This window comes from Pan troglodytes, chromosome 5 (genome assembly GCF_028858775.2).
Source record: "Pan troglodytes isolate AG18354 chromosome 5, NHGRI_mPanTro3-v2.0_pri, whole genome shotgun sequence".
NCBI classification, from domain to species: domain Eukaryota; kingdom Metazoa; phylum Chordata; class Mammalia; order Primates; family Hominidae; genus Pan; species Pan troglodytes.
The window spans coordinates 110045060-110063441 of record NC_072403.2 but is presented as its reverse complement, the minus strand read 5'-3'; the positions used below and the strand labels follow the sequence as shown (position 1 = coordinate 110063441).

General features: G+C 35.3%; 1 long non-coding RNA gene across 1 annotated transcript in view; it reads right to left on the bottom strand.

The window, feature by feature from the left end:
- LOC134810342 (uncharacterized) overlaps positions 1 to 18382 on the bottom strand; it is a 446369-nt gene that overhangs the window by 160032 nt on the left and 267955 nt on the right. Inside the window, exon 5 of the long non-coding RNA XR_010158115.1 lies at positions 15024 to 15108. This is a non-coding gene — a long non-coding RNA (uncharacterized LOC134810342). The remainder of the gene's footprint in view (positions 1 to 15023; positions 15109 to 18382) is intronic.

The window sequence follows — 18382 nt, the reverse complement described above, 5'->3', positions numbered from 1 at the left end:
CAATCAATGAAGTTTTTATAGATGTTCAAAGAAAAAATAAAAATGGATAGTAATTTTGATATCAAATATATTTGGAAAAAGCGCTGTTGAATTTGATCAGGTTTCCTTACTTCAGAACTTCTCATATATTTTTAACATGTTGGTGTATTTTATAATTGTCTTATAAGAAAACAGAGTATTTAAACAACTAGAGCACTTATTAACATCTTATTCACAGTATGAAAAATGCTGAACAAAATGATCTCAAGTTTCCTCCTCCCTTTAAAACTTTAAAATTCTAAAGAGACTTTTTAAAGGTAACAAACACAGAGTAAATAGCAGTTTAGTACAAATGCACAGAGTAAATAGCAGTTTAGATACTTCATAAAAAATAAATTGAAATATGCTTACAGAAATATGTATTTTAATCGATCATTTATAGCACAGCAAAGTGATCTCTCATATCCATATTCCTGAAAAACAGAGAATCTACATGTTGGCTTCAACAGCCAGAAACAAATGTTAGATTAGGCTGAAGTTCTCATACTGAAACCTTACAGAAGATATGTAAAGGGTGGAAAATGAATGGAATAGAAACTGAGACACCATAGTTGGCTGACAGTGGATGAGAAGGGTAATTTTATGGGAACATATATTTTTAAAGATGCTTCAGTATATGAATATGAAGTTTGAGAAACAATATAACAAAAGTTTATCAATCATAAAACACTAAAATGTATACACACAGTCATACGGGTATTGTATATTTTGTGTGTGTGTGCGTGTGTGTGGGTGTGTGTGAGAGACAGAGAGAGAGAGAGAACAATTAGGTATTAAATGTTGAAAGGGATACTTTCAAGGCATCCTTCACATAAAATGAATCCATACTCAGAGACAATCATTCTGAAGAAATTACATCAATGACTTCTAAAATGCTTTAGAAAAAAATGATGAAAAACAAATCTATGGTAGTTTAATAATACATGTAGCAATTTTTTGGAAGAGCTCAATATCTAATAGTATAACTAAATATTTTGCAAAATGTGTCATGGAACCTGTGTTCAAAACAAACAACTGAGTTGGAATTTTCATGAATCTCAACATAGATATTACTTTTTATCTTCTCTTTAGACTTTGAAAATTTCAAGTGTGTTCCTCTATAACCTTATGTCAATTTTGTAAATCTCAAGCTATACCTACCACTATCACAGCAAAATTAAGGGAAAGGTCCATATATCTACTACCCTCACACTTGCATGGTCTGCCCAATTATCAACATCTCCTACCAGAGTGGAATATTTGTTACAACTGAACCTATGTTGCTGCATTGTCACCAAAAGTCCATAATTTACATTAGGTTTCACTCTTGGTGTTGTACAATTGATGGGTTTCACCAAATGCCTAATGACATGTATACACCATTATGGTAACATACAGAGAGTAGTTTTATTGCCCAAAACAAAATCGTCTGTGTTCTGGCTATTAATTCCTTTCTCAACCTCTGGAAACCACTGATCTTTTATTAATTATCTCCACAGTTTTTCATTTTCCAGACTGTTACATGGTAGGAATCATACAGTATATAGCTGTTTCAGATTGGCTTCTTTCACTTAGTGATATGCATTTAAGTTTACTCCATGTCTCGTCATGGCTTGATAACTAATTTCTCTTTAGCAATGAACCATATCCCACTGTGTGGAAGTTCATTTTCCATTCATCTACTGAATGACATCTTGGCTGTTTCCAAGTTTTGGCAATTATAAATAAAGCTGCAGGTTTTTGTGTGGACATAAGTTTTCAACTTATTTGTGTTAACACCAAGAAGACTTGTACCTATTTTAATTCATCCTACCAGATGACAAAACAATAAACTTGATTAAATGCAGTTGTGCCAATTCTAGTACATACAGTTGCTCTGAATAAAGTTGAAGAAACACACACACACACACAGACACACAGAGTGTTTCTGAACTCACTTTACATTTATGAGCACAAACTTCAATTTTTTTTAGTGCTCGATTGTTCTGTACTTCTGTTCACTCTCTCAATTATCTAGAATAATATATGATTCATATTTCCTCCACTCCAGGTCTCTAGTATCTCCTCCCTCATGTTCACTCTCAGGCATGTCCTTGCTCTGTATTTCACTGAGAAAATAGAAATCAATCGAAGGGAATTTCCATAAGTTTTTTCCATTTTTTTCACACTTCTAGAAACCTGCCTTTGTAACCTTACATTTTGCCTTTTTTTTTCTATTACTGTGGAGGAATTGTTCTTACTCCTACATAGGCCAAATCCTCCATTCACCTGCTGGATTACATCGCATATGGCCTAATCAAGTACACCGCTCAAGCAAATCTTTCCTTTCTTGCATACCATAATTTTCTTCTCTCTACGTTTTCCCTTCCCATTTCCGCCTAATTCTCTCCTTCCTTTTATATCAAAACTCCCTTGAAGACATCTAATCTCACTTTCTCCTCCCACTTTCATTTGACTCCACTCCAAACAGGCTTTTTGCCACTCTCCACTACACCTAAACTAAGTTATCAGTGAACTCTATTTCGCCAAGCCCAATGGTCAACTCTTGTTATCCATTATATTTCTGCTATAAGTAATATTTTACATTTTTCACATCCATTACCACTTTAAATCAAACTATCATTATCTCCCTCCTAGATTATTACTAAAGCCTCTCAACTGCTCCAGCTCTCACATTGCCCGCCTCCAAACTATACCTAGCTGAAGCCAGAGGAATTCTGCAAGAATGTAAAGTGCACCAATGCACTTTTATGCTCATAGTTCTCCATCCTACTCAGGGTAAAAGACAAAGACTTCCTAATGTAAGAAGTTATATCTAATCTGGTCACCTGTCACCTCTGAGTTTATCATCTATTCCTCTCTTTTTCACAAGCCAGGTCATTCTGCTAAAATCATATTTGCCTCTCCGTTGTCCTTTAAATAAACTAGGCATGCTCCCAACTCACATCCTTTGATGTTGTTCTTTCCACTGCCTCTTATAATCTCAACTTTAATATTCATAGGATTTGTTTCCCTTTTCCTTCAGGTCTTAACTAACCCACTACCTTCCCAGAGCATTCTTCCCTAGGTATGCTGTCTAAAATTGTGTACACACACACACACACACACGTCATACTTCCTATAACACTACCCTAGTTATTATCTACTGCACTTATCACTATCTGACATATTGCAAATTGTATTGTTTTCTTTAATGTATAATTTACGTTTTCCATCATATATTTTACTTTCTACCTATTAATTTTTCTCATTTAGAATGTGAGCTCCTGAGGGCAAGTTTTTCTTCTTCAGTTCTGTTTACAGCTGTATCCCCAGGACCTAAAACAAGTCTATAACAAACAGGTGCCCGAAATGTATTTGCTGAATAAATTAAATGAACGAATTTTGACTTCATTTCAGTTGAAAGCATTACTCTATTTATCTAATTATAATAATGAAATAATTTGTCCAAAAGTACTGCATAATATTCTAGTGAGAATGATTAGAAACAATGTAAGGGATCCTTATTTCTTTCTTTCTACCTTATATTACACCTCAAGTTTTTCGTCAATTTAATCTTTAGCTCTACAAAGTTTTCATTTTTATATTATCAAACAAGCCTATGAATTCTTTTCTGGCAACTGGATTCCTATTCTTGGTTAAGAAGGCACCTCGCAGATTCCAGGTTGCAAATATAATCTCCAAAGTATTTGTACAGATCCTTTCAAAAACACCTGAAATTTTTGTATATGTTGTATTACAGCAGTCCAACTTATTGATTAATTACTCCTATTTGTAATGCTATTTATTTAGACTTTCACCTATAGGTAGAAATACATATATTAGCCTAGACTTACATAGGGTCAGTATCATTGAGATACCACTAGGCTATATAATTTTTTCAGCTTCAGTATAATATTATAGGACCACCATCATATATGTAGTCCATCACTGACTAAAATATCACCATGCGATTCATGATTATATATATACAAGCATATCTCCTTTCATTGCACTTCACTTTAATGCACTTTGTAGATACTGCATTTTTTACAAATTGAAGATTTGCAGTAACCCTGCATTGCGAAGTCCATTGGTGACATTTTTTCCAAGAGCATGTGCTCACTTTGCATCTCTGCATCACATTTTGGCAATTCCTGCAATATTTAAAACATTTTTATTTCTGTTATGGTAACCTATGATTGGTAATCTCTGATGTTACTATTGTCATTGGAGCACCACAAACTGCACCCATTTAAGTTGGCCAACTTAATCTATAAATGCTGTAAAAATTCTATGTGTTCTGACTGGTCTATTGACCAGCCATTCACTGCCTCTTTCCATCTTCTTGGACCTCTCTATTCCCTGAGACACAACAATATGGAAATGAGGCCAACACTTATAGCCTGTAAGTGTTCAAGTGAAAGGAAGAGTCACTCTAAATCAAAAGCTAGAAATGGGTAAGCTTAGTGAGGAAGGCATGTCAAAAGTCGAAACAGGGTGAAAGCTAGGCTGCTTTCATCAAACAGTTAGCCAACTTGTGAATGCAGAGTAAAAGTTATTGAAAGAAATTAAATGTGCTACTCCAGTGAACATAAGAATGAGAAGAAAGCAACACAGACTTATTGCTGATATGGAGAAGGTTTGAGTGATTGTCTTGATAGAAAGCCAAACCAGCCAAAATATTCCTTTAAGACAAAGCCTAATCCAGAGCAAGCCCCCAACTCTTCAATTCTATGAAGGCAGTTCGACGTGAGGAATCTGTAGAAGAAATGTTTGAAGCTAGTAGAGGATTGTTGATGAGATTTAAGGAAAGAAGCCATCTCCATAACATAAAAGTGCAAGGTGAAGCAGCAAGTGCTGATATAGAAGCTGCAGCAAATTATCCAGAAGAGTTATCTAAGATCATTGATAAAGGTGACTACACTGAACAACAGATTTTCAATGTAGATGAAACTGCCTTACATGTTGGAAGAGGATGTCATTTGGTTCTTTCATAGCTAGAAAGGAGAAGTCAACACCTGCCTTCAAAGCTTCAAAGAGCAGGCTGACTCTCTTGTTAGGGGCTAATGCAGCTGGTGACTAAGTTGAAGCGAATGCTCATTTACCATTCCAAAAATCCCAGGGCCCTTAGGAATTAGGCTAAATCTATTCTGCTCGTGCCTTACATATGGAAACAACGAAGCCTGGATGACAGCACATTTGTTGAAAGCAAGGTTTACAGAATATTTTAAGCTCACTAATGTTGAGACCTACCGCTCAAAAAAAAGATTTCATTCAAGCTATACTGTTCATTAACAATGCACCTAATCACCCAAGAGCTCAGATGAAGATGTACGAGGAGATTAACTTTGTTTTCATGGCTGCTAACATAACAACCATTCTGCAGTCCATGAATCAAGGACTAATTTTTACTTCCAAGACTTAGTATTTAAGAAATACATTTTGTAGGGCTACAGCTGCCATAGAAAGTAATTCTTTCGATAGACCTGGGAAAAGTAAACTGAAACATTCTGGAAATAATACACCATTCTGGACATCATTAAGAATATTTGTGATTTATGGGAGGATGTCAAAATATCAATATTAACAGGAGTTTATAAGAAACTGATTCTAACCTTCATAAATGACTTTGAGGGGTTCAAGATTCAGTGGAGGAAGTAGTGGTAGATAGAACAAGAGAATTAGAATTGGAAGTGGGCCCAAAGATAAGGCTGAATTGCTATAATCTCATGATAAAACTCATAAGAAACTGCTTCTTATGGATGAGCAAAGAAACTGGTTTCTGAAGATGGAATCTGCTCCTGGTGAAGATGCTGTGAGCAGTGTTAATAAGACAACAAGGGATCTAGAATATTACACCATTTTAGTTGATAAAGGAGTGGCAGAGTTTGAGTTCCAGTTTTGAAAGTTCTACTTCGGGTAAAATGCTCTCAAGTTGCATTGCATATTACAGAGAAATCTTTTGTGAAAGGAAGAGTCAATTTATGGCAAACCATAATTTGTTTTATTTTAAGAAATTGCCATATCCCACCCAACTTTCAGCAACCCTGATCAGTCAGCAGCCATCAATATCAAGGCAAGACCATCTACCAGCAATGAGATTACAACTTGCTGTAGGCTCAGATAATTGCTAGCATTTGTTAGCCATAAAGTTTTTTTTTCTAAATGAAGTTAGGTACATTTTTTAGACATGATGCTATCATTACTCACTTAAAAGACAATAGTATAATGTGAACATAACTTTTATATGCACTGGGAAACCGAAAACAATTGTGTAAGTTGCTTTCTTGCACTATTTACTTTATTCCAGTGGTCAGGAATGAAACCTGCAATATTTACACACTTTTATTTTTAATAAGTCTCCTGAAGTGTTTTTCTTTATACAATACCTATTAAATGAACAGCTTTGATTTTATTTATCATTTACTATTTTCTATATTTTACCTTATTAATTTAAAATTTTTAACTTTTGTATGGCAAGCCCTCTTTCTACTTTATTTTGCACTGTTTTGTAACTATTTTTCTAATTTCATAAAATAATTTGTACATTTTTTTTTTTTTGAGATGGAGTCTTGCTGTTGCCCAGGCTGCAGTGCAATGGTACCATGTCAGCTCACTGCAAACTCCGCCTCCTGGGTTCAAGCGATTCTCCCGTCTCAGCCTCCCAGGTAGCTGGGATTACAGGCGTGCACCACCACACCCAGCTAATTTTTATATTTTTAGTAGAGACGGGCTTTTGCCATGTTGGCCAGGCTGCTCTCAAACTCCTGACCTCAGGTGATCCACCGACCTCAGCCTCCCAAAGTGCTGGGATTACAGGCATGAGCCACCATGCCCGGCCTTGTTTTTCTTTTTTGTTAAGACATTCATAATGCATTTTCCTCAGATAAGTACTTTTCCTGTGTTCTTACAATTATGTCACAAAGTGTTGTGTTTTTATTTTTTATTTTTTGCTTTCTAGAGATGTAATTTTCCTACTTAAAAAAAAAACTGATCCAATAATTGTCTAATTTCCAAGTAACCTCAGAATACTTTAGCTTTTGTTTTTCTTGTGCTTTATTTATTTATTTGGTAATAATTAGAGAATGTGGCCTAGAAATTCCCTTGTTTTAAATTTCTTAATGTTTCCTTTGTGGCCAATTTTGGACAATTTTTACAAACTCCCCATAATACACAAATTAAGTATCTTAACTTTTCAAGAGATACAAACTTCTATGTATAGCTAATTGTTGAACATTATTGATTTTATTATTCATCTTATTTTTATGGCTATTTTCTTCCTGTCTCTCTCTAAGCCTAAAAGTGGGTAATTGAAATATTCCTCTACAAACAGATTCAGCTATTTTGTGGCCTATTGAAAAGAAGTTTATCTTTTTCATATATTATCTTCTATATATCATATCTTCTTTATAATACACTCATTTTATTATTAGTTGGTATTTTAGTTCATTTTCAGACTTTTAATATTGACTGTATCATGTCTGATATTACCACTGACACTTCTACAATCTTTATCTTTGCCTCCTGTTCATTTGTCTATTGCTTTATCTTTAAACTTTCTTTTATGTATACCTTAAGTGTGCTTAAACTCTGTTGTATTTTTTAACTCAATATCACAGTCTCTTTCTTATGAGAAAATTCAGTTCATTCATGTATAGCATTATCTTATAAATTTGACTTTGTTGCTTCTATGTTAATTAAATATTTCTTACATACTGAATTTTACCTTTTTCTCAATTGACTAGGTTGCTTCATTCTATTTTACCCTTGTAAATGTGAAAGCAAAACTATAGTTCACTATTTTATTAATATTTATTCTCCATTTTCTACTTGTACAATCATGTGCACATTTCTCTATCATCTTTAGAATAAAGAGTCAGGTGTTTTCCCCACTCTAATGCACTTTTATGTATGTAAAAATGCTTTACTTTATTTTTCTCCAAGACCCCTTTCCCACTACAATATTAGCTCAGAGAAATACAATGGGTTGTTCAAAAATTTCATGAAAAATGGGTATTATGAAAAACTATGCCTGAAAATTAAAAAATTTGCATCAAAATAAACTCATCCTAACTTGTTCTAACATGTTTAAACAGGATCTAGTTTGAGGCACTATGAAAACTTAAAGTATAAAAAAAAAAAAAAAAAAAAAAGATGCAGATGGCATGAAACCAAAAGAGCCACATTTAGAAAAAAAAAAAAAAAAAGAATAATACACTGGTTTGAAAAGAGCCCCTATCATAGCAATGTGAATTCTACAAAAATTGAAGCAGGAACAAACATCAACTTTATGGTGACGAGTGAGTGGAAGAATGGTGAAATCATTGACGCTCTACAAAAAGCTTCCAGGGACAATATTCCAAAGACATCAGCAGTTTAAAAATGGATAACTCATTTTAAGAAGGGATAGGGTAATGTTAAATATAAAGCCCACAGCAGCAAATGATCCGTATCAACCTGTGAGGAAAAAATTAACCTTGATTTTGACCTAATTGAAAAGAACTGACAACAGCATAGACACTAGCCACCACCATAGACTTCCTAATTGATTCAGCTTACACAATTCCTATTGAAAAGTTAAAGACGAGCAAACTTTCCACTCAATGAGTGCCAAAACTGTGGCACCTAGATAAGTTACAAAAAACAGGAGAGATATCTATGGGAACTGTAAACAACTGAGATAGAGATTATGAAGAATTTCTTCAAAGAATTGCAACAGGAGATGAAACAGGGCTTTACCAGTACAATCCTGAAGACAATGCATAATCAATGCAATGGCTACCAAGAGGTGGAAGTAGTCCAGTCAAAGAAGGGGACTGGTCAAGAGCAAAGATGATAACAGCATTTTGGGAATCTGAAGGCATTTTGCTTGTTGACTTTCTGGAGGGACAAAGAATGATAACATCTGGTTCTTATAAGAGTGTTCTGAAAAAGTTAGCTAAAGCTGTAGCAGAAAAAATGCCCAGAGAGTCCTTCTCCACCATCACAATGTTCTTGCTCATTCCTCTCTGATCAAACATGGCAATCGTGCAGAAGTTTTAATAGGAAATTAAAATTTGAATAAAAACTAAAAGTTCCTAACATGGTGTTATTTTCCCCTTTTAATATATCTCCTAGCATCTTTAATAGTCAGTTAAAAATGTATGTAAAATATAATGTAAATGTCAGCAAAATAATGAAACACACAAAAAATTATACCAAAAATGAGACCTCCTGATAAATAACTCAGTGAAATATTAATGTAATCTTTATAAGAGGGTTCCAGTGAGGCAGCCCCTATGGCTGCACACCAGTCCACATTTCCCTCCCCATACCGTATCTTCCCCCTAGCCCACAACAAATCTCCACATCACTTTGCTGACAAGTGTCTGCATGGGCAGGCTTTGCTTTACTTGCCCTGCCAGTATGCAGAAGTTTAGTACACCTCAACTCTACTGACCGCCATTGCAGAGTGAGCCTTGGTGGGCACACAGCCAGCAAGCCCATCCCCTGCTAGTGTCTAGCCCTTGCACTGACACACTGTGCAGAATACAGGGCATCCTCCCACACCCTGAGCAATCACTACTGCTTGGAGAGCACAGAGGAGGAGCTCAGATGTGTGCCAGCCAGCATGCTGCCCCAAGCCAACACAACCTTCAGAGCAACACAGCGCATGGTCTTCAGCAGAGAATCCCAACTCCTCCTCAGCTGCCTGGCCTCTGCCACTGTGGTGAACACCCACAGGAAAGTAGGCACCCCTGCATCCACTAGCACTCTGCTTCATCTGCCACACTTCAGTCCGCCCAGCACAGTGGACTCCAAACCTTGAGGAGTCAAAGAACAAAAGCCCAGTGCAAGTCCCCCAGAGTTAGAGCACACAGTCCAGAGTTGGGAGCTGAGTGTTGGCCTAAAATCTCACAGAAACTAAGCCAGTTGGCTGAATCCATCTTACACCACAATCAAACCCTCGAGGTCATCAAATAGGATAAATGGAACTAAAATCTCATCCAAAGATCAGCAGCCTCAATGATTGAAGGCAAAAAGATGAGAAATAAAGAGCACAAAAAATGCTGAAAACTTAAAAAGCCAGAGTGCCATCTTTTCTCCAAATGAACACATCACCTCTCCAGCAAGGGTTTGGAATGGGCTGAGGCTGAGATGTCTGACATGACAAAAATAGAATTCAGAATATAGTTAAGAACAAGGTTCATTCAGCTATAGGAGCATGTTGAAGCCCAATGCAAGGATGTTAAAATCATTATAAAACATTACAGGAGCTGACCAACAAAGTAGACAGTAGAGAGAAGAATGTGACCAACCATATACAGCTGAAAAACACACTACAAGAATTTCATAATGAAATCCATAAGCATTCATAGCACAATAGATGAAGAGGTGAAAAGAATCTTAGAGGCAGCTAGAGAGAAAGGTCAAGTCATCTACAAAGGGAATCTCATCAGACTAACAGTGGACATTTCAGCTGAAATATTACAAACCAGAAGAGATTGGGTGCCAATATTAGATATTCTTAAAGAAAAAAAATCCAACTCAGAATTTCATATCTGGCCAAACTAAGCTTCAAAAGTGAAGGAGAAGTAAGATCCTTTTCAACAAGCAAGTGCTGAGGAAATTTGTCACCACCAGATCTGCCTTACAAAAGTTCCTGAAGGAAGCTCTACATATGAAAAGGAAAGACCATTATCAGCCATTATAAAAACATATTGAGGAACACAAACCAGTGACACTATAAAGCCGCCACATGAACAATTATGCAAAGTAACTAGGTAACATCATAATGACCTAACGAAAAGACACAGAGTGGCAAACTGGATGAAGAACCAAGACCAACTGGTATGCTGTCTTCAAGAGAGCCATCTCGCCTGGAACAACACATATAGGTTCAAAACAAAGAGATGTAGAAAAACCTACCAACCAAAAGAAAAATAAAAAAGCAAGGGTTACAATAGTAGTTTTTGACAAAACAGAATTTAAACCAACAAAGATCAAAAAAGACAAAGAAGGGCATTAAATAATGGTAAAGGGTTCAATTCAACAAGAAGATCTAACTATCCTAAATATATATGTACCCAACACAGGAGCACCAAAATTCACAAAGTAAGTTCTTAGAGACCTTCAAAGAGAAGTAGACTCACAAATATTAATAGTGGGAGGCTTTAGCATGCCACTGACAATATTAGATCATCGAGACAGAAAATTAACAAAGATATTCAGGACCTGAACTCAGCTCTGGATCAAGTGGACCTGACAGCTACAGAACTCCCCAACCAAAAACAACGGAATATACATTCTTCTCATCACCATATGGCACATACAGAAAAACTAATCACATTATTGGAAGGAAAACATTCCTCAGCAAATGCAAAAGAATTAAAATAATAACAGTCTCTTGGACCCACAGCACAATCAAATTAGAAATCATGACTAAGAAACTCACTCAAAACTATACAATTACATGGAAATTGAATAACCTGCTCCTGAATGACTTTTGGGCAAATAATGACATTAAAACAGAAATCATGAAATTTTTGAAACTAATGAGAACAAAGATACAAGATACCAGAATCTCTGGGACACATCTAAGGCAGTGTTAAGAGGGAAATTTATAGCACTAAATGCCCACATCACAAAGTTAAAAAGATCTCAAATTAACAACTTAATATCACAACTAAAAGTACTAGAGAACTAAGAGAAAAAAATCCCAAAGCTGGCAGACAACAAGAAATAACCAAAACCAGAGCTGAACCAATGGAGACTGAAATGTGAAAAGCCATTCAAAAGGTCACCAAACTCAGAAGCTATTAAAAAAAAAGAAATCAATGAAATAGATAGACCACTAGGTAGACTAATAAAAAAAAAAAGAGAAGATTCAAAGAAACACAATCAGAAATAACAAGGGGGTTATATCAGTGGCAATATCCACTGACCCTATAGAAACACAAACAACCATCAGATAATACTGTGAACACCTCTATGCACATAAACTAGAAAATCTAGAAGAAATTGGTAAATTCCTGGATAAATACACCCACCGCCCAAGACTGAAAAAGGAAAGAAATGAATCCCTGAACAGACCAATAATGAGCTCTGAAATTGAGGCAGTAATACATAGCCTACTAACCAATAAAAGCCTGGGACCCGATGAATTTACAGCTGAATTCTACAACAAGATGTACCAAGAAGAGCTGGTACCATACCCACAGAAAGTATTTTAAAAAATTGAAGAAGAGATACTCCTCCCTACCTCATTATATGAGGCCAGCATCATCCTGATACCAAAACCTGGCAGAGGCACAACAGAAAAAGAAAACTTCAGGCAAATATCTTTGATGAACATTGATGCAAAAATCCTTAGCAAACTACCTGCAAATCAGATCCAGCAGCACATTAAAGTTTATCTACCATGATCAAGCAAGTTTCATCCCTGGGATGCAAGTTTGGTTCCACACACACAAAACAATAAATGTGATTCATCACATAAAACAAACTAAAGAAAAAAAAACACATGATTATCTCCAGTAGATGCACAAAAGACTTTCCATAAAATATGACATCCATTCATATCTAGTCTCAATAAGTGAGGTATTAAAGAAACATAACTCAAAATAATAAGAGCCATCTACGACAAACCCACAGCCCACATCATACTAAAAGGGCAAAAGCTGGAAGCATTTCCCTTGAAAACCAGCACATGACAAGGATGCCCTCTCTGACCATTCCTATTCAACATAGTATTGGAAGTCCTGGCCAGGGCAATCAGGCAAGATAAAGAAATAAAAGCATCCAAACAAGAAAAGAGGAAGTCAAACTAGCCCTGTTTGCAGACAACAGGATTCTATATCTAGAAAACCTGACAGTCTCAACAAAAAAGCTTCTTAAGCTGACAAAAAATTTCATCAAAGTGTCAGGATACAAAATCAATGTGCAAAATTCACTAGCTTTCCTATACACTAACAACAGTCAAGCTGAGAGACAAATCAATAATATACTCCCATTCCTAATTGCCAAAGAAAAAATAAAATGCCTAGTAATACAGCTAACTAGGGAGGTGAAAGATCTCTACAAGGGTAACTACACAGTGCTGCTCAAATAAATCAGAGATGACACAAACAAATGAAAAAACATTTTTGTGCTCATGGATAGGAAGATTCAATATCAAGAATATGGCCATATTGCCCAAAGCAATTTATAGATTCAATGCTATTCCTATTAAATTAACATTCAGACACTTTGCAAAGCTAGAAAAAACTATTTTAAAATTCATATAGAGTAAAAAAAAAAAAAAAGCCCGAATATCCAAGGCAATGCCAAGCAAAAAGAATAAAGTTGGAGATATCATGCTACCCGGCTTCAAACTATACTACAGGGCTACAGTAACTAAAACAGCATGGTACTGGTACAAAAACAGACACCCTGACCAATGGAACAGAATAGAGAACCCAGAAATAAGACCATACACTACAACCATCTGGCCTTTGACAAATATGACAAAAACAAGCAATAGGGAAAAGGATCCCTATTCAATAAATGGTGCTGGGATAACTGGCTAGCCATATGTAGAAGATTAAACTGGACCTCTTCCTTACATAATACACAAGAATCAATTCAAGATGAATTGAAAACTTAAATGTAAAACCCAAAACTATAAAAACCCTAGAAGACAACCTAAGCAATACCATCCTGGACATAAGAATGGGCAAAGATTTCATGACAAAGCACCAAAAACAGTAGCAAAAAAAAAGCAAAAATTGACAAGTGGGATCTAATTAAACTTAAGAGATTTCACAGAGCAAAAAAGAAACTATCAGAGTAAACAGACAACCTACAGAATGGGAAAAAAATTTGCAAACTATATATCTGACAATGGTCTAATATCCAGCATCTATAAGGAACTTAAACAAATTAATAAGAAGTAAAAAAAAAAAAAGAACAACCCCAATAAAAAGTGGACAAAGGACATGAACAGATACTTTTCAAAAGACATACATGCCGTCAAAAAGCATATGTGAAAAAGCTCAACACTACGGATCATTAGAGAAATGCACATCAAAATCATAATAAGATACCATCTCACACCAGTCAGAATGGCTATTAGTAAACACTCAAAAAAAAAAAAAAATGCCAGTGAGGTTACAGAGAAAAAGGAAAGTTATACACTGTTGGTGAGAGTGCAAATTAGTTCAACCATTGTAGAAAACAGTACAGCAATTCCTCAAAGAGCTAAAAGCAGAACTACTATTTGATCCAGCAATCCCATTACTGGGTATATACCCAGAAGAATGGAAATTATTCTACCATAAAGACATATGCACACAAATGTTCACTGAAGCACTCTTCACAACAGCAGAATCAACCTAATACCTATCAAAGGCAGATTGTATAATCAAAATGTGGTATGTATATACCATGGAATACTATGCAGCCATAAAAAAAGAATGAGATCATGTCTTTCATGGGAACATGGATGGAGCTGGAGGCTATTATCCTTAGCAAACTAATGCAGGATCAGAAAAATCAAATACCGCATGTTTTCACTTATAAGTAGGAATTAAATGATAAGAACTTATGAACACAAAGAAGGAAACATCAGACGCTGGGTCTTCCTGAGGGGGAAGGGTGGAAGGGTGGAAAGGGTGGAAGGAGGGAGAGGAGCAGAAAAGATGACTATCGGGTATTGGGCTCAATACTTGAGTGATGAAATAATATGCACAACAACCCCCATGACACGTTTACCTATGTAACAAACCTTCACACATACACTCAAACCTAAAATAAAAGTAAAAATGAAAAGGTAAAAATGAATGGCAGAAAATCAGACTGCTTGGTTTTGAGTAGAGGAGATCATATTTATATTCGTAAAAGTAAGTCTCCAACCTGTGGCCAAAATACAGAGCAGTGTGGGCAAAACAATCAAGTGTTGCTTAGAAATTTTCTGCAGAGTCTTCAACAAGATCAAAGATAAAACATGAACATGAGAATTTGTTGCAGATAAGAAATATTTATCAAGTATTTTCTCCCCTACTTACCAAACAGAGATAATTGATTTCAGGACAGATGTGGTTCTTGATATTGCCCAAATTCCAAACTCTTAATTATGTAGGAAAATTGAGCCTAAAAAATAAAACAAAAAAAAAGTACGAACTAAATGTCAAATGTTGAAGAAAAGCCTGTTTTATAAGAAACAATTGGTGTATCTTATCTTATTAAAAAAGAAGCTTACAAATTGATCCATGTAACATTTACTTATAAATATAAAAAGAGTAAAATGATTGCCTTTAGTTTTTCCTTTACTTGTTCAAGTCTGAATCTGACAGATGTGGATTAAATGTGTCTATTCTGTTTGCCAAAACAGACTTTTAAAATTGCTAGATTATACCAATAGATATTCATTCATATTATTACCATTCCATCACAGTACATGGTGATATTTCTTTTAACTGTCATTTGCATATTGAAACACTCTTTCAATTTTTATCACTTGTACTGATACTACTCTAGTAATGGAATATGCTCTAGTGGTTTTAAACTCAATACTTAGTAAATTAATTCCCAGTTGTCTTCATAAATATTCTAGAGTATTAGGAGGTTGCAGGCCACATAAGCTGTAAAATATTATTAGGATTATCTAGTGAAAAATCTACTCTTTATGATATTTTACAGAATTATTTAATGTCACTTAATGCTTCCTGATGGCATCTTTACAGAGAATTGCTACTTTAAAGGGAATTTTAAAATATAGAAAAAAGCAGGAATATTTTAATTTTCTGTGGTAGGCACCAAATAGATGACTTACAGCTATTTTTCAAGAAATATCTGAAAATGTGCTCAACTTTCATCCCTTAGAACATACTCTCAAAATATTTCACAAAACCTTGTCTATTATTCAAAAAGAGAAGTGTGTGTGTGTTTGTGTGTGTGTGTGTGCCAGATTATAAAAGATTAAGAGAGTGAGAGAGAGAAGTGGAGCCATATAAATCAGAAGAAAATGAAAAGAGAAAAATAAAAGAGATGTTAAATGAAAAAATAAAACACTGTGTCCACTGAGTCAAAGCACACTGAACCAAAAAAGACATTTCATTTTCTCTAATTCATCTGTATGGTGCATTTTATTTATATTTCCTGGCAGAAGTCAGAATTTATCATCAAATCACCCAAACAATGGCCCCAAATTACTTTTTATCCTGTCTTGAATTTCAAAATTCTACAAGTAACTTTTAACTTGAGTCCTTTTAAGGCCCCCAAAATAACATTACCCATATTATCGAAAAAGGAAAGATTTGGTGTGAATCATAAAGAAAACATGTAAAGAGGAGGGCAAAGAATGTAAAATGTACAACTTGCCACTGTTGTTGGGCCTGTTCGTCCTTCCACTGGGTCAGTGACCTCGATCCTCATGACTGTCAAGTAAAACGGTCTGAGTGACACCTGTTTTCCCGGAACCCTTGATCCTTGCTCAGCCACTACTCCTGATATGCCCTCAAGAAGTGCATAGTAATGGAGTCAAGGAAATGGGCAGTTGCCAGGGGAGTTTTGCCATGCTTTTGACTAACCATTTATATGTAATCTCTCACCTCACTTGTAATGAGGAGAAAAGCATTTTTTAAATTTGAAGAGCAGTATTGACTAGTCTAAAAAGCTTTAAATTGGATTTCTGAAAAAGCATTCAGAATTTCGTACCTCAATTTTGATACATATCCCAGAAGGAACCAGTGAAGCAGTTTTTTCTCATTGGCTTTAAAAATCTGCATAAAAACTTTAAAGGTCAATAACACAGAAAGTTACTGAACTCTATCTAAAGGAAGTTAAAGAATAAATATTCCTTCCTAAGTTAAAACGTATATGAAATATTGAGATGCTGTCACTGGATGATTTGAGTTGCTCCAATCTTTTTATTTACTTTTTTCAGAATCCTCTTTGCAACACCCAACCAGGCTGTGAATATGGCATATGGATTTAGTTCTTATGATGGCTAAACTACAAGATAACATGCTATTTTTGTTATTTTGGTCATATAGATATGAATTTAGGGCCTGCACGCGGCTTACGTAAGGTGCATGACATAATTTAAATCTCTAATTAGTATTTAAAAAGTGCCTTCTCAAAAAAAGTGGCTTCTCTCCCAGGAAAGCAGTAGTTTGAAAATAAATCACAATATTTTTATGTCAAGCAACTGCCCCAAAACTATGAATAAAGAAGAGAATTGGAAATGGAGAAACTAGAAAAATGCCATAAAGAAAGCAAAAGAATTCTAAGCATTCATGTGCTAGCAGCAATATGGTAAGAAAATCTCTTCTCCAGTTCCATAATATTGCCACAAGATAAAGAGACCCTCCCCACATATTAAGGGCTAAAATAGAATTGGAACAGCCTGGAGTACAAAGGCCAGCATTGGATAATTCTCTGGCCATGGACCCAGATCATCAGGCAGTACTCCCATCTTTAATAGCCAGCTTGAATTGGAAGACCTCAAATGTGTTCAGGAAAGCCCAACACCTGCCTCTCTGGGCAATAAGAAATTCTGACTTAGAGAAATACATACAAAAAGAAACCAATACAAAAAGAAATAGCAGGCTCATAATTGATGCTTCATTGGGAAAATGAGCCAAGGAAGATTTCTACAGAGCAGAGCACCAAGTAAAGAGTGTGAACTCTTCCACTACCATCAATCACCACAGAGCAGTTCTGTGTTTTCATGGTATCTGCTGCTCAATAAGAGTCAGAGTGGCAGCAAATTTACAAAAAGACCAAACTGGAGAAAAGAAGGCAGTGATGGCAAAATATCACGGGAGATGCCATAATCAAGAAAAAAAAATTCTTGAATTCAGAAATTACATGAAAAGAGATGCAGAGGGATAGGATGCACTATGAAACCAAGATGCTCTTAGTGATGGGACCACCATGAGGTTATTTTTATAAAGAAAAAAGAAAAGGGCCAGGGTTTTGCCTTTAATTGCACATACTAATACACCAGTAAAAGAAACAGTTTAAAATGAACTATAACTCTTTTTAAATATTTTAAAATGTGCCTTAGATAACTTTTGAAGCCCCATGTACAGTATAATTTTTCTTTTTTCCCAAGATAAAAGCTTTCCTCAAGTGAATCAAGTGCCTTTAACATTTTTTATGTGTTTGCCACAGACATTCTATTTCTGCGAATTTATCTTAAAGTTTCTCGAAAAATACAGATTGTGGCACAAAGATGTTCTTCACAATATTTATAAGTCATTCATTCATTCAACAAAATTTTTGGAGAATTTTCAATGGTCCAGGCAATGTATCTGCTGTTTGGAAAAAAAAAAATGAAATGCCATTGAAAGAGTGATAGTTAATGATGGTACAGGCATATGATGAGCTATTAAAATGATGTTTATGGAATGTTTAAAGA